This window comes from Manis javanica, chromosome 2, assembly GCF_040802235.1.
Source record: "Manis javanica isolate MJ-LG chromosome 2, MJ_LKY, whole genome shotgun sequence".
NCBI classification, from domain to species: domain Eukaryota; kingdom Metazoa; phylum Chordata; class Mammalia; order Pholidota; family Manidae; genus Manis; species Manis javanica.
This window is the reverse complement of record NC_133157.1, coordinates 51348221-51371106: the sequence shown is the minus strand read 5'-3', so window position 1 is coordinate 51371106 and position 22886 is coordinate 51348221. Positions and strand designations below refer to the sequence as shown.

At 45.0% G+C, this 22886-nt stretch overlaps 1 long non-coding RNA gene across 2 annotated transcripts; it reads right to left on the bottom strand.

The window, feature by feature from the left end:
- Positions 1–11532: 11532 nt before the first annotated feature.
- LOC140847682 (uncharacterized) lies at positions 11533–21104 on the bottom strand. Of its 2 annotated transcripts, XR_012127702.1 has the most exons (4): positions 20721–21104; positions 19593–19754; positions 14056–17868; positions 11533–12955 (listed from the first exon to the last, which is right to left on the bottom strand). It is a non-coding gene; the product is annotated as an uncharacterized lncRNA (long non-coding RNA). The 2 variants fall into 2 exon arrangements; XR_012127701.1 differs by lacking the exon at positions 14056–17868 and having other exon boundaries at positions 20721–21100.
- Between the last annotated feature and the right edge of the window lie 1782 nt (positions 21105–22886).

The following is a 22886-nucleotide window of genomic DNA, read 5'->3' as shown; positions in this document are numbered from 1 at the left end:
TTGTCTGATTGCTGTGGCTAGGACCTCCAGTACTATGTTAAATAACAGTGGGGAGAGTGGGCATCCCTGTCTGGTTCCCGATCTCAGAGGAAATGCTTTCAACTTCTCGCTGTTCAGTATAATGCTGGCTGTGGGTTTATCATATATGGCCTTTATTATGTTGAGGTACTTGCCCTCTATTCCCATTTTGCTGAGAGTTTTTATCATGAATGGATGTTGAATTTTGTCAAATGCTTTTTCAGCATCTATGGAGATGATCATGTGGTTCTTATCTTTCTTTTTGTTGATGTGGTGGATGAAGTTGATGGATTTTCGAATGTTGTACCATCCTTGCATCCCTGGGATGAACCCCACTTGGTCATGGTGTATGATCCTTTTGATATACTGTTGAATTCTGTTTGCTAATATTTTATTGAGTATTTTTGCATCTACATTCATCAGGGATATTGGTCTGTAATTTTCTTTTTTGGTGGGGTCTTTGCCTGGTTTTGGTATTAGGGTGATGTTGGCTTCATAGAATGAGTTTGGGAGTATTCCCTCTTCTTCTATTTTTTGGAACACTTTAAGGAGAAAGGGTATTATGTCTTCTCTGTGTGTCTGATAAAATTCCAAGGTAAATCTGTCCGGCCCCAGGGTTTTGTTCTTGGGTAGTTTTTTGATTACCGTTTCAATTTCTTTGCTCGTAATTGGTTTGTTTAACTTTTGTGTTTCTTCCTTGGTCAGTCTTGGGAGGTTGTATTTTTCTAGGAAGTTGTCCATTTCTTCTAGGTTTTCCAGCATGTTGGCATATAGGTTTTCATAGTAGTCTTTAATAATTCTTTGTATTTCTGTGGAGTCTGTTGTGATTTTTCCATTCTCATTTCTGATTATGTTGATTTGTGTTGATTCTCTTTTTCTCTTAGTAAGTTTGGCTAGAGGCTTATCTATTTTGTTTATTTTCTCAAAGAACCAGCTCTTGGTTTCGTTGATTTTTGCTATTGTTTTATTCTTCTCAATTTTGTTTATTTCTTCTCTGATCGTATTATGTCCCTCCTTCTGCTGACTTTAGGCCTCATTTGTTCTTCTTTTTCCAATTTCGATAATTGTGATGTTAGACTATTCATTTGGGATTCTTCTTCCTTCTTCAAGTGTGCCTGGATTGCTATATACTTTCCTCTTAAGACTGCTTTCACTGCATCCCACAAAAGTTGGGGCTTAGTGTTGTTGTTGTCATTTGTTTCTATATATTCCTTGATCTCTATTTTGATTTGTTCATCGATCCATTGATTATTTAGTAGCATGTTGTTAAGCCTCCATGTGTTTGTGAGCCTTTTTGTTTCCTTTGTAGAATTTATTTCTACTTTTATACCTTTGTGGTCTGAAAAATTGGTTGGTAGAATTTCAATATTTTGGAATTTACTGAGGCTCTTTTTGTGAGCTAGTATGTGGTCTATTCTGGAGAATGTTCCATGTGCACTTGAGAAGAATGTATATCCTGTTGCTTTTGGATGTAGAGTTCTATAGATGTCTATTAGGTCCATCTGTTCTAGTGTGTTGTTCAGTGCCTGTGTGTCTTTACTTATTTTCTGCCCGGTGGATCTATCCTTTGGGGTGAGTGGTGTGTTGAAGTCTCCTACAATGAATGCATTGCAGTCTATTTCCCTCTTTAGTTCTGTTAGTATTTGCTTCACATATGCTGGTGCTCCTGTATTGGGTGCATATATATTTAGAATGGTTATATCCTCTTGTTGGAATGAGCCCTTTATCATTATGTAGTATCCTTCTTTATCTCTTGTTACTTTCTTTGTTTTGAAGTCTATTTTGTCTGATATTAGTACTGCAACCCCTGCTTTCTTCTCACTGTTGTTTGCCTGAAATATGTTTTTCCATCCCTTGACTTTTAGTCTATGCTTGTCTTTGGGTTTAAGGTGAGTTTCTTGTAAGCAGCATATAGATGGGTCTTGCTTTTTTATCCATTCTATTACTCTGTGTCTTTTGATTGGTGCATTAAGTCCATTTACATTTAGGGTGACTATTGAGAGATATGTACTTATTGCCATTGCAGGCTTTAGATTCGTGGTTACCAAAGCTTCAAGGTTAGCTTCTTTAGTATCTTACTGCCTAACTTAGCTCGCTTATTGAGCTGTTATATACACTGTCTGGAGATTCTTTTCTTCTCTCCCTTCTTATTCCTCCTCCTCCATTCTTCATATGTGTGTGTTTTGTTCTGTGCTCTTTTTAGGAGTGCTCCCATCTAGAGTAGTCCCTGTAGGATGCCCTGTAGAGGTGGTTTGTGGGAAGCAAAATCCCTCAGCTTTTGCTTGTCTCGGAATTGTTTAATCCCGCCATCATATTTAAATAATAGTCGTGCTGGATACAGTATCCCTGGTTCAAGGCCCTTCTGTTTCATTGCATTAAGTATATCATGCCATTCTCTTCTGGCCTGTAGGGTTTCTGTCGAGAAGTCTGATGTTAGCCTGATGAGTTTTCCTTTATACGTGACCTTTTTCTCTCTAGCTGCCTTTAAAACTCTTTCCTTGTCCTTGATCCTTGCCATTTTAATTACTATGTGTCTTGGTGTTGTCCTCCTTGGATCCTTTCTGTTGGGGGTTCTGTGTAATTCCATGGTCTGTTCGATTATTTCCTCCCCCAGTTTGGGGAAGTTTTCAGCAATTATTTCTTCAAAGAGACTTTCTATCCCTTTTCCTCTTTCTTCTTCTTCTGGTACCCCTATAATACGAATATTATTCCTTTTGGCTTGGTCACATAGTTCTCTTAGTGTTGTTTCATTCCTGGAGATCCTTTTATCTCTCTCTATGTCAGCTTCTATATGTTCCTATTCTCTGGCTTCTATTCCTTCAATGGCCTCTTGCATCTTATCCATTCTGCTTATAAATCCTTCCAGGGATTGTTTCACTTCTGTGATCTCCTTCCTGACTTCTGTGATCTCCCTCCGGACTTCATCCCATTGCTCTTGCATTTTTCTCTGCATCTCATCCCATTGCTCTTGCATTTTTCTCTGCATCTCTGTCAGCATGTTCATGATTTTTATTTTGAATTCTTTTTCAGGAGGACTGGTTAGGTCTGTCTCCTTCTCAGGTGTTGTCTCTGTGATCTTTGTCTGCCTGTAGTTTTGCTTTTTTATGGTGATAGAGATAGTTTGCAGAGCTGGTACAAGTGACCGCTGGAAGAGCTTCCCTTCTTGTTGGTTTGTGGCCTTCCTCTCCTGGGAGAATAGCGACCTCTAGTGGCTTATGCTGGTCAGCTATGTGTAGGCAGGGCTTCTGCTACCTGCCCATTTGCTATGGAGTTTATCTCCACTGTTGCTGTGAGTGTGGCCTGGCTGGGGCTGCTCCTCCAAAGTGGTGGAGCCCCATTGGAGGGGGAGCGGCCAGGAGGCTATTTATCTCTGTGAGGGGCCTCTGTGCTCCCCGTTGCCCAAGGGGTTAGAGTGCCCAGAGATCCCCAGATTCCCTGCCTCTGGTCTAAGTGTCCTGTCCTGCCCCTTTAAGACTTCCAAAAAGCACTCTCCAAACCAAAACAGCAACAGCAACAATGAGAGAGGGAACAGAAAAAAAAAAAAGAAAGAAAGAAACACGTGATTTTTTTTTTTCCTCAGGCACCGGTCCCAGGCACCCACTCAGTGGTCCTGCTGCCCTGCCTCCCTGGCACTGGGGTCCCTGTCCCTTCAAGGCTTCCAAAAAGCACCCGCCCACCAGTCCCGCAGGGAAAAACGCGTGATATTCTTTGTCTTCAGGTGCCAGTCCCAGGCACCCGCTCACCGGTCCTGCTGCTCTGCCTCCCTAGCACCGGGGTCCCTGTCCCTTTAAGGCTTCCAAAAAGCACTCACCAAAAAGAGAAAAATAAAGGGGAAAAAATGCGCGATTTCCTCCGTCCTCAGGCGTCGGTCTCAGTCACCTGCCCTCTGGTCCCACAGGGAAAAACACGGGATATTCTTTGTCCTCAGGTGCCGGTCCCAGGCACCTGCTCACCGGTCCTGCCGCCCTGCCTCCCTAGCACCGGGGTCCCTGTCCCTTTAAGGCTTCCAAAAAGCACTCGCCAAAAAGAGAAAAAAAAAAGGGGAAAAACACGTGATTTCCTCCATCCTCAGGCGCCAGTCTCAAGCACCCGCCCCCAGGTCCCGTAGGGAAAAACGCGCGATAATCTTTGTCCTCAGGTGCTGCTCCCAGGCACCCGCTCACCGGTCCCGCCGCCCTGCCTCCCTATCAATGGGGTCCCTGTCTCTTTAAGGCTTCCAAAAAGCACTCGCAAAAAAAAAAAAAAAACTGCTCCGGTTTCTTTCCACCCACCGGGAGCCGGGGGGAGGGGCGCTCGGGTCCCGCCAGGCCAGGGCTTGTATCTTACCCCTTTCACAAGCCGCTGGGTCCTTGCAGGTGTGGATGTGGTCTGGATGTTGTCCTGTGTCCTCTGGTCTCTATTTTAGGAAGAGTTTTCTTTGTTATATTTTCATAGCTCTATGTGTTTTTGGGAGGAGATTTCCACTGCTCTACTCACGCCGCCATCCTGGCTCCGCCCCCTCTCCTTTTCTTTACATAAGGAATGATCAACGAAATGTCAAATGTGAATGACAATTAGGAAAGAGGAAAATGGTGGCAGAAAGACTGGAACCCACTTTGTGAAAGAGCCCATGTGGCTGGCTGTGGATACACAAGGGAACACTTTTCTTGTCTCCCAAATAACACAGCATGGAATCTTTTAAAATAATGTTTTTAACAATAAAACCTCAGTTAGTGAATCCTCAATTAACTATCCTCAAATACCTAGTTAGAACTCTCAAGTAACTGGACAAGTCTATATCATTAATGACTCATTTTGGACCAATGCTTTAAAGTATTAGAAATTACTTTCACATACATTATCTCATACTATCACCACACCCCATCTGCTCCATGGACACAGATAGGCAGAGGAATGCCTGCCTAGTTTTAGAAGGGCAATTGTCGAATCCTTCAGGGAACAGACCTATTAGCTTATTAGTCATTGCATGTAAAACAGACTCTGGTTTTATGGTTTTAATAAACTTGTGGTAGTCACTATAGTGTGCTGGTTTGTAGTGGCATTACTTGTAATAGCCAAAAAGTAGAAACAACTTAATGTCCACCAACTAATGAATAGATTTTAAAAATGTAGTATATTCATACCATGGGATATTATTTGGCCATAAAAAGTACTTAAGTACTGATACATACTACTACAGGGATGGACCTTGAAAACATCCTGCTGAATGAAATAAACCAGACCCAAAAGCCTGCATATGTTGTATGGCTCCATTTATTCTACTTTTTTATTACATTTGTATGAAATGTCCAGAATAGGCAAATCCATTGAGACAGAAAGTAGATTAATAGCTTAGCAGGGACTGGGCAGAGAGGAGAATGGAAAGTAATGCTTATGGGTCCAGGGTTTCTTTTGGGGTGGTAACAGTGTTCTAAAATTAGATAGTGATGATAGTTGTACAACTCTGTGAATATACTAAAAACCACTGAATTGCACACTCTAAAAGGGTGAATTTTATGCTATGTAAATTATATCTCAATAAAGCTGTCATTATACATATGTCATGGTGCTTAAAAGCTCAGACTCTGGAGCCCAACTTCTTGGATTTGAATCCCAACTCTGTCCAAGACTGGCTGTGTGATTTTGGCTAAGTTACTTAACTTCTCTGTGCTTTAGTTTCATCTTTTAAGCAAACATAGTAAGACTCCTGTCTCATGAGACTGAGAATTAAATTAAATAAAATATGTAAAGTATTTAGAATCATGCCTTACACAAAGGGAGCACTATGGAATAATGTTCATCATCATCATTATTATTGTTAAAACCTGAGTTTCTTATTTGACACAGGACCATTATTTATACAAAGTTGTGGATAAATCTGTTTGAATAGTAGATGATTTTTGTGTGTAGATTTTGTTGCCCTTTCTTCATCTATTTACTATGTAAATGGGTATCTATTATGGGCTTGGTTGCTTGTACATACAAAGGTAGTAATCTGGAACATAAATAAATATCCCTCAGGTCTCACCAGCTGGTGATTACAAACACACACACATGCACACACACACACATACACACACACAGAGCTATAATTTTGAACCCCACATATGCTCAAGTAGGTGACTTCAAAATGTCCCTCCATTTTCTTCTGGGAGTCCAAACAAGGAGTTTGCATGAACCTACAGTCTGTCAACTTCTGTTGGCATCGGGTGCCCCCATTTCTTCCAGCTCCTGTCATGGCCCACTGAGGGCCACCTGAAGGCACTCCTACTGCCCCTGGGACAGTAAGCACCCCCAGGTGTGCCCCTTCCCACCCAGACTGCTGTCTCCATTGTGCCCAGAGCAGGGTAGCAGACCCATCGGAGAGGAGAGTAGAGACCCTTAAAACCACACTGTCACCTGTGCCCCAAAGCAGCAGGCCCATGTCCAGAGGGTCCCGTTCTCAGGGGGACAGTCCTCTCATGCTCTGGCTCTCATTCCCCTGCTCGTGGATCCAAACCCTATCTACCAGACCGGACTCAAAATAGTTATTCTTGCCACTCTAGCCAACATTTTCCTTTCTCTCCTCTTTCCCCTATTAGTTGCCCCCTACAAAAAAATGTTCCCCATGCAATTAAAGAAACCATCATAAGTAGGAAGAACAGAGACAAGTAGGAGGTGAAGAGTGGGCCTGTCTGCACTAGCAGCCCTGGGACCCAGCTTGGCCAGCACACACTCTATCCTCATGCTGACAGAGAGCTGCCCTCTCACCACTTCTTGAGTGTGAGCCATGGTAGAGCAGTGTTCACAAGGATCAGGCCACTGATCCTTCATTCAAAGCTGGTTACTGGCCACTGACTAGGTGTTTGCTATTGGGCTGGTGCCAGAGGCAGCATGATGAACAAACACAGAATCTAGCCTAAATCGCAATTTCCAATGAGCTGAAAGATAGATGAATTTGAATGCACTTTTCCTTCCATTAAAACATCTGGGATGTGCTATCACATTTGGATAAGACACATTCCCCTCCTAGACCCTCCAACTCCCTCCACAGAGAATAGAAAGATAAACATTCTTTTATTTGCAGTTGACATGGTTTTATTTTCATGAACTAGGAGTGGCCTTAATAGACAACAGGCCCTGCTCTCCAATTACTGCCAAAAAGAAGAGCTATAGAACATCTTTCCTGAAACCACAGCTCTGAACATTTAACTCAGAATTCACAGTCCTACACAGCAGTTCTGCTTAGCTCTGTGATATAACTAGGCATATTTAATACCTTCTAATCTAAATCTCCAGGATAGCACACTGAGAACCTAGTTCTCAAGTGCCCATATAGTTTTCCTCCTGGATAAAGAACAATCCTCTTAGGACAGGCTGTGTAACTCATCTAAGAAACAGAATAAAACATTTTGGGAAGAATTTCAGCAAAAGTGATTGGAACAAAAATGGAGAAGTCTACTTAACCCTCCATTAGCCAGAATATCCTCTAACTTCAGGGATTGTGTTAATCAAAGCTTTATTATACTCTTAAGGATGTGTAGCAACCCAATCGACCTGGGATGCCAGTGGCCTGGAGGACAAAGTATTGCCCAGCTTCAATGTCTGAGTGATGTGCATGTACACCACTTGTAAGTGTAAACCCCAAAGAATTGAAAGTGGGGACTCCAGCAGAAATTTGTATACAAGAGCATGAGAAAATGCTCAGCATCTCTAATCATTAGGAAAATGCAAATCAAAACCACAATAAAGTATAACTACTTTATACCTATTAGGACAGATACAGTTAAAAAACAAACAAACAAACAGAAAATCACCAAATGTTAGTGAAGATATGGAGAAATCAGAACCTTTGTACACAGTTGGCAGGAGTATAAGCTAGTACAATTGTTAGAGAAAACAGTACAGTGATTCCTCAAACATTTACAAATAGAATTGCCTTAGGATCCAGAAATTATACTTCTGTATATATAACCAAAATAATTGAAATTAGGGTCTCAAAGAGATATTCATATACCCATATCCATAGCCATATTATATCCAAAAGATAGAAGCAATCTAAGTGTGCTGAGGAATGGATAAACTAAATGTGGTATATACATACAATGGAATATTGAATATTATTCAGTCTTAAAAAGGAATAGAAGTCTGATACATGCTGTAACCTGGGTGAGCCATGAAGATATTTTGCTCACTGAAATATGCCAGAAACAAAAGGACAAATACTGTATGATCCCACTTATGTGAGGTACCTAGAATAGTCAAATTCAGACAGAAAGAAAGTAGAATGTGGTTACCAGAGGCTGAGGGTAGGGAGAATGGGAAATTAGTTTTCAATGGGGACAGAATTTCAGCTGGGGAAGATGAAAAAATTGAGGAGCTGGATTGTGGTGATGGTCACACAACAGTGTGAATGTACTTAATGTCATTGAATTGCGCACTTCAAAATGATCAAAATGTCAATTTTTATGTTACTTATATTTTACTACAGTAAAAAAAATTAAAAAGAGAAAGGGTGTATTTAGAATGTCGCTTGCGTGTATGTGCAAGAACGATCACAGGCCATTTGTTCCTTTCTGCACCTTAAGACCGCCGCGCCCCACCCTGCCGCCCCTCCCCCGCCCCCAACCGCCGGCCTGTTTATACCATAGTGGGGTGCTCCGCCTTGGCCAACCATCTCTGTTCCCACCAACCAGTAAGAGTCTCTGATTAAGTGGCATTGCTGTATCCACATGTGATTTACACAAATAGTATTTTATCCTCCCATCAGTACTGTATGTGGCTGCACACTGAATAGGAATAATTTTAGAAGGTTCCAGCTGGCCTTCCTCAAAAGGTAAAGAAAACCCACATTTTAAAGGTCTCTAATCTTTTGTTGTTTTAAGTGAATGCTTCCTCTAAAGGACTATTTCAGCATTTCTGGGATCTATTAAGAAGAGCATAATGAATGTTACGGAACCAGCCAACTCAAAAGAGAGAGAAAGAGAGAAGAAAATGTTGCCGACTTGCAGAAATCTCCCCACCCCCTTCTACCGAAGAGCCATATCTTCATGCCGTAATAAATGCGGACTTGGAAAGGCTCCCCCGCCTGCCTCTTCAGCTAATGACAGCCTCAATTATGGGGCCTAATCCTGCATTCCTGACACTCCCCTTATCCCGGCATAACTTCCAGGGGAGTCAGAGGGCCCTCAGCCCTGGCCCTGGCAGGGAGACATTAGTTATGCAGGAGCGGTGCCTGGGGCGTGCTGGCAAATTTAAGGGTCTGTTCATAGAACAACACACACTTGGAAGCCTTAAATCCTCATGCTTTGACTCTTCACCTTATACAGAAATAAAAAGCCACAGCAACTCCATTAAAAAATATAAAATTCCTCCACAGGAAATGAACGCTAGTTTGCTTCTAATTTACATTGGTTTTAGGTTTCTCCTTCCCACCCTCTTTTTACTTTTAATGTTAGCATGCAGATCTATGGAAAATATTTTCTTTAAGGAAGAAATAAACACAGGCATCATGCTTGGTCTTTTAATTTTATTTACTAAACTGGGCAAAACAGCTTTGAGTTGCTGGCTCTCACTCTCCAAGAAATCAGTGGGAATCCCTTGCAAACACACCCATAGGCTAGTCCCTTAAGTCACCCTATGAGGACACCTAAGACCTCTGGCTTACTGAGAAGTGGCCTTGTTTTATATAAACAAATCATCCATCCAGCTATATTAATAACAAGACTATAACTCATTTTCACCCTAGGCACACACTGCATTATCAGTCTGCTAATTAATCCCAGGCAATTCTGGGGGCAGGTATGATTATTTCCAATTTTCCTCACTGCTCCTTATGCCAGAGACTCAGTGAGCAGAGGGTCATGCTCTGTGTCCCACAGGCACCCCTGAGTCCCTGCCCAGAGCCCACTCTGCCCAGGCACCCTCCCTCTGGAATGGGGAGGCCCTGGGAACTAGCACACCCCAGCTGATCTCTGGGGTGGTGGGGCTTCCTCAGGGGAGAAAGAGCCTGGGGTCAGCAGACATCTGGCAAGCCTGCTTAATGGACAAAGCCAACAGCAGCTTCCCCCAAGTCAGAAAATAAACCCAGAGCCTTGGTACACTGGCCTCAGCTGGGCCTGGGCTCTGGACAGCTGAGAGCCCTCCCTACCTGCCCCTGAGCTCTCCTCCCACCCCCACCCCCTTTGTCCCTTGCTGCCACCTCTCCCCAATTCCCACCAGGCTGCTAGCTGTTGAAAGTCAAGATCTAGGACTGAGTGTTCAAACCTCTCCACTCCATCTCCCCACCTCACACCTGCAAAACCATAATTCTAGGGCCTCCGATGACATGGTCTCCAAAAGAGGAGATCTGCTGGGGCCCTAGAGCACCAGAAACACCAGCCCTTGTGGCATTTGAAAGAGCCCCAGGCCTTGGGTCTGGAGATCTGTATTCAGGTCCTAACTCTCCAATTAAACTGATGGTTACTAAAACTCCTGAAGCCTGGATTTTCTCATCTTTGAATTGGGGGTCATAGCACTTGTATGGCCCCCTTCCTTTGCAGGTGGTTGGGAAACAACGCTGCCTCTCAGCCTCCTGCATAAGCGTCTCCTCTAATCAGCCAGTAATGTTGGAGTTCCTCAGTACACTGTTCTGAACCGTCCTCTCCTCTGCGGCTCTCTCCCTGGGCAATGCTGTCCGCCCTAACTGTGACACTGTCAGCGCTCCATCCATGGGCTTTGGGCCTAGTGTTCCTGTGCCCAGGTGGGTGTGCTTTAGCTGAACCTGCAGCTCTCCAGTGAGGACAAGGACTGCCCTCAGGCTGTGGGAGCTGCATTGCCTGCTGGGCCAAGATTGGAACTGCCTGGGGGACTGTATTCCCCCCCGCCCCGCCAGTGAGGTTCCTTCACTTGGGCTTGGAGAAGCTCTTTGCTTAAACACGTGATCTCATTTTATCCTCATAGCAATTCCACAAGGTAAGTATTATTAGCCCAATTTTGCAGACAAGGAAACTGAGCAGCTAAATATCTGAGCAGAGATCACACAGCTAGTGGGCAGAACAGCTGGGCTTTCAATGCAGGCCTGCCTAGGTACTCAGCCTGCTTCTTGCTCTGTATTGCCCCATCTTAGACTCTGCCTGCACATCCCAACAAGTATCTGATGGTTCATTTATTTTAAAAATGTCCTGTGAATGTCTAATATTCTTAAATGAAGTCTGATTGCTTCTGCTTTATTTCTTGGTGAAAATCACCATAAAGGCTCTTCTCCTGATCCAGTGGATAACATGTTCTGAAATAGTGTCATTCAAAGTAGAGTTTGTGAAGGACAAGGACCAAGTAGTATTTATTTTGGTGATGACTTGAAACTAGTGGTTCTCTATAATATAAGCATTTGTGAAATGAAATTTGACTTCGCTTTCATTGAACTATTGTGTTAAGATCAAGTGTTAGACATTTCTGGTTCCATTTATGTTCCTTTCTCAGCATTCAGCTTGTTTCCCAGAACTTGACTCGTTTTATGAAAATGAAACAATACCTTGAGAAGCATACGAATGAAGTTTTTCTCTTTAATTGGCCACATGACCCAGTCGTGATTATTACAGTTTGGGAATGGAATGGAATGAATTTCAAATAGGGCTGATGCTGTTGAGCAGAGAAGCAAATCCATGCATCTTCATTTCTCACCCCATCTGCTACACAGAACTTGGACCGTCCAAGGTAGGCAGGACATCTGAAGCTGATTCTCTTTCTGGGACATCACAGCCGAGGCCATAAGGAGTGACTACAGCCTTGAAACGCTGTGAGGAGGGAAGCAGGCCCTTCCTTGCTCCAGCTCAAATCTGCTTTGTACGTCTTTCTTTGTCTCCAGGCTTTTCTTGCAAAAGTCATCCTTGGTTCCACAATTCTTTATCGTCTCCTCAGACTGAGGAGGTCATCAGGGGAGAAAATCAACTTCCAGCCTTGAACAAAACTCTTGATAATACCACTCAGGGCCAACGCTTCATTGACTCCATGCTGTTTATACAATGCTTTATACATTAACTTTGGGGCTGAGGCTTACTATTTATTCTCTTTCTGGAATTTTCTATCCCAGCTTTTCCCTCCTCCGAGTTCAGATCTTAACTCAATGTCATCTTTCCTGACCAACCCTATGAGCTGAACTTTACACAGCTGTGTATTTTTTCCAAAGCTCTCATTACTCTCTGAAATGATCTTGTTGATTTTCTGTTCCTGGCTGATTCCTCTCTCCCACATTAGAGGGTCAGCCCTACAAGAGCAGAGACCTGTCTTATTACTCCTGCCTCCTGGGGCCAAGAACAGTACCTGGCATGTTAAAAACACCCAGCAGTTTTGGCTGTATTGGTGGATGAGTGAGTAATGTCATTTGAGCATTGTGGCCCTATAAGCTAGCTCTTATCTTCATTTTGTAGATGAAAATGGGGACCCACATATCCATGAGATTAGGGATTAGGCTGGAGTCACACAGCCAGTCAGTGACAATTACAACTCCAACCCAGTTTTCTGCCTCTAGTCTGGAGTCTTCTTATGGGAAGGAAAGAACTTTTCCCCCAGATTGGGTCATGCTGGGCATGCTTACAAACAAGTATCCCATTGGGGATCATTAAATGCCAAAAGCTTGGAGTATAAAAGGCCTGATCAAATCCCAACTCTATTCCCTATATTAGAGAGAAAAATGCATCTATAAGATGAGTTTAAAGGCACAGCTCAAGACTGCTTCCTCCAGCAGCTCATAGGTGGGCCGCTGCCCCTCTGCCCCTGCACATGCAGACCCTCTCCCATCCCTCCCTTCCGAGGCCTTGCACCTCACTGGCCTCTGGGCCCCTCATTCCAGGAGGCTCTGGCCTGGCTCTAGACACTCTGCAATTTTTCTGATGTCCTAATTTCTTGATCACCTGTGCTGACACGATCCTGATTTCCTTCAATATGTCTTCTTTCCACTCCTGGGAAATTTATGTCTGTTCTGGCATATGTCCCCATCTTCCTTTGTGAAAAGAGAGGCAGAGGGGAAAGAAAAAAGCCTTTTAATATTTTTTAGCAATGTCTTCATGTTCTGTCAATAAATTACCTCTGCCAGCCTTTAGAAGCCCTATTGGCTCTTGTACTGACCTCTCGTTTCTTCTGTACTTGAAAAATGCCCTATTATTTATCTTAGGCTCTCTCGCAATCTTCTTTTCATTCCTCACCTTTGCTTTCCTTATCATGTTTTTGCACTTTCTCAACTTGGTACTATAATTTCTCTAGCTGAGGTGCTCTTTGATTTTTTTCATTCTTTCTTGCTTTCCTAGTTTTTATTGCTTGCCCACCACTACCACATCCTTTTTAGAGCTGTTTGTCCGGCCTGTTTTCTATGCTTCATGTTACTAGGGAGCGTGTGTTTTCTTTGGACAGTTTCTATCCATTTCTCTCTGATTACACTTCTGTCAGCCACCATTTTTCCGATCTCTTAGCACCCTTGTGTTTTCTTGGAAGGAGCTGACAACTTTTCTTCCCTCTGGATCTCCTGCACATCCTTCTAAGAGGATCCTAATTCCTTACTGGCCTTGCTTGGATTGAGCAGCTCCCCCAGACATTGCTGCAGGTCGAGAGGAATCTAGGTGCCTGGATTTACATGTCACCCAAGTTTCCCCAAGTCAAGTTGCCTGTGGGTACAGTGGAGTCACCTTGCAGTGTATTTAGTGCACACTGGCAGGATCTCAACTCTACCAGGTTGCCAGGGTAGCTGGGTGAATTCAGTGGGCTCACCAACAAACCCAGTCAGGTGAACATGGAATCCTACTGGGCTTCTTGGCCCATGTCTGCCTTCCTCTGGGGGGCATTGTCCCCCTGACTGGTGCCACCACTCACACCGCCATATCTCAGAGGACTGCAGCTCTCAGTACATCAAAGCCACAGCACACTGCATCTGGGGAAAAGACATGCCCTCCCGGATTACACTTTGCCACAGGGGGTCCTACAGCCCTCCGTGAAGCAGTGTCCATTCTACTTGCCACTCCCGTTCACTGGTCCTGAGGCAGGGCTCCACACAGCCTGGGCCAGATGCACTCAGACACTGTCTGCCCCTTCAACACTGAGGCAGCATACCTGGTTCCTTCCTTTAGGATGTGGTCTCCTGCTAGTGGCTCCTTAGTTCTGCCTGCAGAGGAACTTTGGGTGGACACATCCGGGTACATCTATCCCGCGTTGGTCACGGTTTAGGGCCTCCCTGCATTCATTCAGCTTTGGACACTGTTCCAACATCTGCCATACTCTAGTAGAATCTCTGTTCTCAACTGTCAACTAAAACAGAGTCGTGAATACACCTCTCTCCCACCACGGGAAGCTGCAGGTAGCAGACGATTGCAGTGAATGGAAAATAGAGAATGAAGCTGATAGTAGATATAATAGTGAGTACAATCAAAGTTTATTCAGCCTTTTATGTGCCAGATGCTATGCTATCTTCTGGAATTACAATGAAGAATATGACTAAAGTTTTTACCTTTATTTTAGCAGGTTCTAGTGAAGGAAAGGCCCACATGAGGGTAAAAATTTAATATTTTCAGTGTTTAGATAAAGGTTTGCACTGTGGGCCATGGGAGCACAGAAAAGGAGCTGATAGTCCATCCTGGATTTTTATGGCAGATTTCTGATATTTCCAGAGTGTTCACCATAGTAAATATGCCAGTTTTCATCTGTCCAGAACTCATTCACACACCCCAAAAGGGTGAAACTATAAATCACCTGCATTACCTCCTCTGAGTCCTAGACACCAATCCATCAAAGAGATATCAATGGCCTAATCTAGACCAACGGGATTCCTTGCTGTGGGAATTTTGAATGAGAACATTGAGAGTATTTGAGTCAGGTGTATGCACAGGATGGGGCACTTGGCCTAAAAGGTTGCAGGGAATTGGTCCTGAAGTTGAGAGAGAGCAAACCAGGGCCATCTATGAGGCAAAGGTATGGGATTCCAAAGATACGAGTAAACAGAGATGGGCCTCAGAAAGACAGAGGAGTGGAGCAGATATCTAGAGTAGGGCAGACCAGAGTCCTTGTGCCTATACAGTGAATTAACACAGGCCCATGATCTTCTGCTTCTGGACTACATGGAATCAAACAGCACTTTTTTCCTCTTATTTTTTTTTCTGTAAGAGTATTTGTTGTACTTTTCTTACTAACACTCGTCTTTACTTTGCTGTTTAACTGGATTTCTTTGCTTTGCAATCAGAACCTTAGCTCAATAACCTCATGGTTGCCCAGCTGTAGCCTTCTGGTGTAAGTTTTCCTTCTCCACCTGGCAAATGCTTGCTCAGTCTTTGTTACCTGGCTTAAATGTTGCCTCCTCTCTGAAGCCTTTCCTACTAGCACCCCTGTTTCTGAATCTTCAGGACTCTGCTCATAACCATGATATTGTGGTATAGTTTACCTGTTTCAAGACACTCCACTCCCAAGACTGCAAGGTCCTCAAAGGCAGACCTGTGTCTTAGTGCCTGAACCCCAGAAGGTGTTCAGTCAATGTTTGCAGAATTGCCTCAGTGGCTCTGAGTTGGTCCTGGAAGCAGCCTGTCAGTTGGCACATCACATTGTCTGCCTCTCAATCTTCCAGGCACTCATGGGGCTTTGAGTTTATGCTGACTTTTCTAACTTATTCCCTCCCTCCCAATGTTCTTTTCTCAGACTTCCCTGGTGTCCAGGATTGCTTGCTTGCTGGGTCCCTCCTGCTCTGTGCAAACTTCACTACGTTTGGATCAGTGACAATTCCAAGGCGACCCCCCCACCCCCGGGGCAGAGCACATGCTGTTTCCTAGTGTTCTAGAACTCTTTGCTGAGGTTTGGCTCCTCTTAATGGCTTTGTGTGGTTGCCTGGGGCAGGTGCTACCTGTGCGTCTGCTCCTGACAGCAACCCCCACCCGATCCAGCCATCTGTTTACTTTGGCTGCATCTCCTTCTTTACGCTTCCTCTTCTGAGAGATGGTGAATGGTGGCTACTTCTTTTAGTCAGCCAGAAGCCCTCACTACCTTGTCCATTGTAGCAAATTTGTCTCCGGGTCTGCAGCAGCTTTCTTACATGGCAGAGAACATCGGTGCTCATTTGCTAGGGAACAACAGCAATAACAAAGCCCTCTTGCTCTGTTCACACCATTTCTCCTTTCTGGACCGCAGTGCCCCCTAGCAAACCCACCAGGTTTCCCTGACAACTGCTAACTCTATGTCCAAGCTGCTGATTCACCCCGTCAGCCCAGGGTGGCAGGTGGCGATGAGAGACTTTCACAGCCTTGAGGGGGGTGGGGGTGGTATTTGCTTTACTTGCTGTTCTCCTGTACACGGTGTTTTGGAAGAGGGTTTCTGCCAGTACACCTGATGCTCTAACCTCAGAACTGAAAGATGTGGGATCGCCTGAAGGGTCAGGAGGTTTAAATACACTGGGGTTGAGACACCTTTGCCCCTCAGAGTTTCACTTTTCTGACCTCTGCTTCCAGGCAGAAAAACAACTCAGGCTTAGCTCAGTCTCAAGAATTTCAGAATGGACTCACTTGCTGCCCTCTGAACCCTGCCTCTCGTGTTGATAGAAATGTTTCTATAGATTCTGTGACTTCCATGTGCCTTGTTCTAGAAGTGGAGTCAGAACTTCTGGCTAAAATAGCTCCTGCTGGGGTCTTGTGCCGGGGCTGTTTCAGGCCTCCGTGATGGATACAGATGTCCACTCAGGATGGGCCCATCTCCGACAGGGCTCCTCCTTGAATGAGATGAAAGAGTCGGCATTTCTCTGTGCCAGGCGACATCTCAGACTGTCCTTTTGGCTTCTTTCTCTGGGGCAGGCATGGAATGAAAAATGGAAGACAGTCTCCAGCCAGGCCGAGGGCTGTGAGGAATTCACACGGGAGAGAATGGAGCTTGTTTTGACTCTATTCCTCTCCATGGCTGGCTTCCCTCTTCATTTGGAGATCTTAGCACATCAAAATATTAGTTAAGGAGATACTTTAGTCCAGGGACAAATGATACCTCTTTAAACCTACTTATCAATAAAGACAGGTAGAAATTGTTTGCTTCTGACCATAAATTATCCCCCAAAGCTATTCCTCTAAAATGAAAGCCTGTTTCTGTGATGTGGCTGTGGTGGGGCAGCCTGAAAGTGTGCGAGTAGAAGAGGATGGGCACTTAGCAGGAGTCAGCTGCCTCCATTTCTAACCTAGGCGCGTTGCTACCAATGCCACTTTGGGCACATCAGTTTCTCTGGATTCATTAGTGACCTCAGCGGGAGCAGTTTTAGTAGAAAATCTGACATCCTAATTGCCAAATCCATGAGCTAATTTTCCTTTTTCATCCCGCTTGACAGCCCCGTATTGCATGTGGCACTCCTGACTGCTCTTTCCTTCTCCAAGCTGCCTCTGAGCTTTGCTGCTAGGAGCCTGCCTCTGTGAATCCTTCTCTCACTTGTCTCCCAACTCTTCTTGAACCCTTCCTGTTCCCCGTTGCCTGATGGTGGTCCCCAGAATTTCCCCCCACCCTCTTCTCACCACACATCCATTTCTTAAGTGATCCCATCTACTCCCTCAGATCCAGCCACCATCTCTGCTGATAGCTGCCATTTCTCTACTTCGGAACTCTCTCTGCCTCTTTCCCGAGCGCCATCCTGCCTTGTTTTTTGGCTGTAGACAGGATGTCAAGCCCCCCAAATGCAGCCTGCCCCAAACTGAACTCATTGTCTTTTTGCATACATCCTAGCCATCCCCCTACACGTGGATCCTTGCAGACTCTTCTGCCTTCTGCACTGCAGTGGTCTCATAAGCTGAATGGTCTTTCATGCTTCATTCTCCCAAACAAGATGCCACTGCCAAGTGGACCTCAGAGCTCCTCCTCTATCTTCATGTCACCAGTGCTGATGAGCTTTGGGTCCTCAGGGTCTGTCATCCGGATCTATGAAATAGCACCCGAAGTAGTTAGGAATAGTTTAGCTGACATAATAGAAAGCGGAACTTGCCGTGGTTTTACTACAGTATTTTTGTTTGTTTTTTATCACACAATAAGATGTCCAGATATGGAAGACCCAGACCCAATGTGGCAGCCCCATGGTGCCTCCAAGGCCCCTAGATTCCTGTTACCTTTGCGCTCAGCCATCCTTGACATGCAGCCATCATCTATAGGTGTGTTAATGGTTGCTTCTCTTTTACATTCACGTTCCAGGCAAGAAGTGGGGAAGGACAAAGGGCAAAAGGCAAATGCCTCCTGTGTTCCTTTTCAAATTGCTCTCCTGGAAGCTCCTCCCAGTGATGTGCAGTTACATTCCACTGACCAGAACTGTGTCATGTGACCACTCTGCATGAAGTTGGGTAATGGTAGTGGGGAGGATTATTTGTTTTAAGCAAGGCACATTACCTCCCTGAATAAAATTGGGGCTGTGTTAGGAAGTAAAGGAGAATTAATGCTGCTTGAACAAATAACTGTCTGCAGTGGCCTGGTCCTGGTCTCTAAGTCATCAGAATCTTCACCCACTACTCTACTCTCTATATCCCTGAAAAAACAATCTGACCATATTGTTCCCCTATTTTTAATATCTCTGTTGTCTTTCTCATCTCTGGACCTTTTGTCAGCCTCCATTGCTGGGGAGGAAGTCGGCATGTATCTGCCCTTCAACTCAAGTTTCTTCTCTTCCTTAATACTTAGAGGAGAGATGTTCCACACACCATTGCGTCCTCCCCATCCTCTAGAGGCTTCAGTCCATGGGACGGGGAGCCAGTCTGAAAGGTGGGCCGTGTCTCCTGGAGGGTGGAACCACCCAGAGAGTGAAGCACACTCTTCTCTGCCTGCCCTTCCCTAAGTGAGGCCCTGGACCATCTCCCTTACTGTTATTGCACATCTCATTCCCTGTGTAAAGTATTTTTGAGCAAGACATCTGGAGCAGCAGCCTGGCAGCTCCCTCCATTTCTATAATTCATCCATGCAGTTGTCTCACTCAGAATCTTTTCAGCAGACTTAGAAGTCTCTCTTTTCCTTTCTTCAGACAATGTGAGCATGAGTCCCAACACCACTCTGGATGGAAGCAATGTCCCCAGGTATGAACACTGAGTTTTACCAGAGCTCTGCATTGTCATACTGAGCACTTGCCAGGCTTCTAATAAAATCAGTGCTTTGTTTTCCATTACAGCTAGTAATCCTTGTGTACAGAATTTGGTGTGCTGATCAGTGTTTAATAACCAGCTCTCTGGAATGGGGGTGGCTGGAAAAGGGAAGTTCTGGTTTGTAGAGTTTACCAATCCCGGCAATGAGAATATTCTCACCATGACCAAATACAAGCTACCAATGTGATGCAAATGAACCTGGAGTTGGAAAGAAGCAGGACTGGTTGCCACAAGCCGGTCTGAGCTGGCTCCAGAACAACAGCAGGAGACCCCAATGGGGATAAAAACTGTGCGGTCAGGTCTAAGGACCAAAACTGCCAGTAAAGCATAGCACCCATTTCCTCAGCAGTGTCTCTGAACCAACCCCTCCCACCATCAAAACAGAGCTCTCTTTTCCTTGAGTTCATGCTGCTCCTTGATGATTCTTCTCCTCCAGCAGTGTTTTTGAACATTTTGTTTTCTGGGGGGCTGGACAAGTTCACTTTTCCACAGTGTGCATTCCCTGTCACTTACTCCACCTACCGGTACTGAGCGCCTTCCAGTCTGTGCCTCCCTTGTTGGGTCCTCTTCTCATTGAAGAGGCTGCTACACCTCAGGTCACCACCAGGAGTCACTCTTTAGTATCACGTGCAGACAAGGAGTCTGAACAGCACTCAGCACGTAAAGGGGCTGAGGGCCTCCTGTCTAATGAAAGGAGAGAAAGAAATGGTGCTTTCTGTACCTGGAGCCCCGCCCCTGCTCCCTGATTTGCCTGGCTATCTCCTACTTACACTTTGGGCTTCAATTTAAATGTCTCCTTCTCCAGGAAGCCCTTCTTGGACCACTCTGACTCCCACGCCCACCACCATATGTGGGTTAGATGCCCCTTCTTTGGGCTCCCAGAAGCCTTGGCCATCAGTAGCATTGGTCACCCCATGTCCCTGCATTTCAGTTTGGACAGTATTGCCTATTGAATGGTACATTTCATGAGGGCAGGGGTCCTGCCCGCAGTGCCTGCGCAAAGTTGGTATTTAGTAACCCTTGCGGAATGGGGGATTGAGCAGAATGTGTAATACCTTCAAATAATCCATGAGGAGATTTAGTTTGATTTCTTTTACCCTTGTCTTTTTCTTTCACTGATATAACTATTGCTTTTCCCACAAATTCCTGCTTTCAATATGACAGCACCAAAAGAAAAAAAAAGGGGAAAAGATTTCAGTGAACTGCAGCTTCCAGCTGGTTATCATTACTTAAATTTTGGCTTTATCTTTGTGGGCAACTGAAGCCTATGATTTAAGCTATCTCTAGCTGAGCAAGGAGGTTGGGTGCCCGCCCAACCACTCACATTTCCAGAGTGCACTTTGCTGTGTCAATACACATTACTTGTCACACTGCAGAGCGTCTGAGGAGAAGTTTGATCGCCGCTGTTAGATTGTTGTCATGTGTCAAATCATACAGCCCAGGAGAAATGAGTACAATGCACATAAAAAGCAGGCCCTGAGCCATGGTCAGACTGCCTAAGATAAACACTATTGTGTAGATCAGAAAAGAAAGGTCAAAAAACAATCTGAAGCCTCAGACACTGTGAGCCTTCTTTACTTTCATTTTCTTGCCTACTCTGAGCCTGCAATTTTAGCAGCATGGAAAAATACACATTTTTCATCCTCTTACCTTCCAGCTGATGCTCCCACAGCAGAGGACTAGTTTGAGTAGGCGGTCCCATCACTGGTGAAGCGGGGTGGCGTCCGCAGCGCCCTCACATAGAAGCTGATGAAACAAGGCTGGCGCAGTGACTGTACAGGCTCCTACCCATCCTCCCTGTGAAATGGGAGCTCGGAGAAGGTGTGCAAGAGCACCCAGACCCAGGGGCGAGAACCCACGGCAGGGAAGGTGAGCTACCCAAGCAGGAAGGCTGGAACATTTTCTTCTTCTCTTTCTCTCTCTTTTTTTTTAAATTGGTTAAAAAAATGTTAAACAAACCAAAAAAACCCAGATAAAACCCACATGAGTACTAGTTGTTTCATATTAAAAAGGAATGGGTGCAAGTCAATCTCCCCAGGTAAAGATGCCCACACACCTGAAATGGTTTCCTAGAAAGACAGATATTATTTAACTGGGTGAGGCTTAGCACACTTGTGGGGCATTTTCACAACACTTCACCTTCCAGATCCTCGGTGGCTGCTCTCGGGTATGAGAGAAGCGCACCACACTCACTGTGCCAGACGAGGATTAGGGGAGTAAAGTCAGTCATGTATGTAAATTGTAATCACTTTGGACGGGTGTATGTGCTCATTTAGGCATTTTAACAGTGTGTGATGCTATCCTCTCCGCAGGACTAATAAGCATTAGCCATAATGAGGTCAGTCAGTCAGTCAGGCATTCTCAGGGGATTTAATTGGGACATGGGTCTCTGCTGAAGTGAAAATTAATAACTTTTGTCAATGTTCTGGTGAAATGTTCTGTCTTATTAAACTACGAGGGTCAATTAGAAAGCATTATGTAATAAAGTCCCCAGCAGCAGAACTCAAATTGAGTTATACCACAGTCATTATTCCAGGGCGAATGCATTTGAAAATGGAAAAGCAGAGCGCCATATGGAGGATTCGGGTCAGATTTACAAGCATTGCATGTTAAGGCTTCAACAAGAAGGAAACAATTAAATGTAATACTGAAATAAATCAGCACGCCGAGCACGCTGTGCAGGGCCAGGAGCCCGGGGCAGGCTGTAGCCCTGGAGCTGTGACACGGCAAAGTGGCAGCGGTTAGGAGGCTGACTTGGGCTGCGTGAGGCGGCACTGTTCCCGCAGATCTCTTCAAGTGCTTAAAATCTGGGGCACACCTGGAAGGCTCGGGCCTGCACACTACCTCATATAAATAACTCTTTATTGTGTGGCTATTAAGACGAGAGATTGCTTTTATTAAAGTGCAAGTTATTGTGGTACAGCAAATTAAAGAATTTTAAAGCATACTAAACAGCCACGGATATTCCCCATTCGGTCATGTTTTACGGTACTTTAAATGGGCAGTATATTGTTAGGGAGATATAAAGTCTATGCCAAGGTTGGGATCTGACAAGCAGTCTTCTGCTCTTCTAGCCAGAAGGGCCGGGAGGTGTGCCAGATGGCGGGTCAGTGTCCCAGCCTAGATGTGGGTGGGGAGTGGCTGGGGGCCTAGATGCCCTCCCTCTCTCCTCTGGAAGATGGGGAAGGTGGCTTTTGTTGGCTGCACTCTGGTAGAAAAGGACATCTTTGAACCAAACCAATTTTTAAAGATGCTCTGCAAATAAAACAATTAGAAAATGAAAGGAAGGGGTACGGAGAGAGAGAAAGGGTGGGAGATGCGAAAGTTCTGTATTGTCCCATTACTTAAAGGACTAGCACTTTCTTATCTGCCCATCCCATTTGTTTCTGAACTTTCTCTTCTCCAGACCCAGTGAGCTGCGCCTGATTATTTCCCCTTTGATCCCTGATGTTGATTATGTTTCTCATTAAAAACAAATTGTAACAATGCCCCTTTCTTGGCTGCAAACCATCCTGGAACCCAGTGCCTTCCCCTTTCTCTCATCTCCACGCCCTCTGCTGCTGCTGTGGTCTGAGCCCTGTCACCTCCCGCCAGGACCTGTTTCCACCCGCTTTCTGCACACAAGTCACGGTAATCTTTTTAAAAACACAGATCTGGTCAGGCCACTCCCCTGCTTAAAATCCTTTTAACACCTTCCCTTTGCACAGAAGATAAAACCCAAAAGCCTTACCACAGCTCACAGAAGTCCTCTCGCGAGTCCAGGGCTCACCTGAAGGCATGCCTCCCCCCACCACTGTGCTTGCAGGTTCTGGAAAC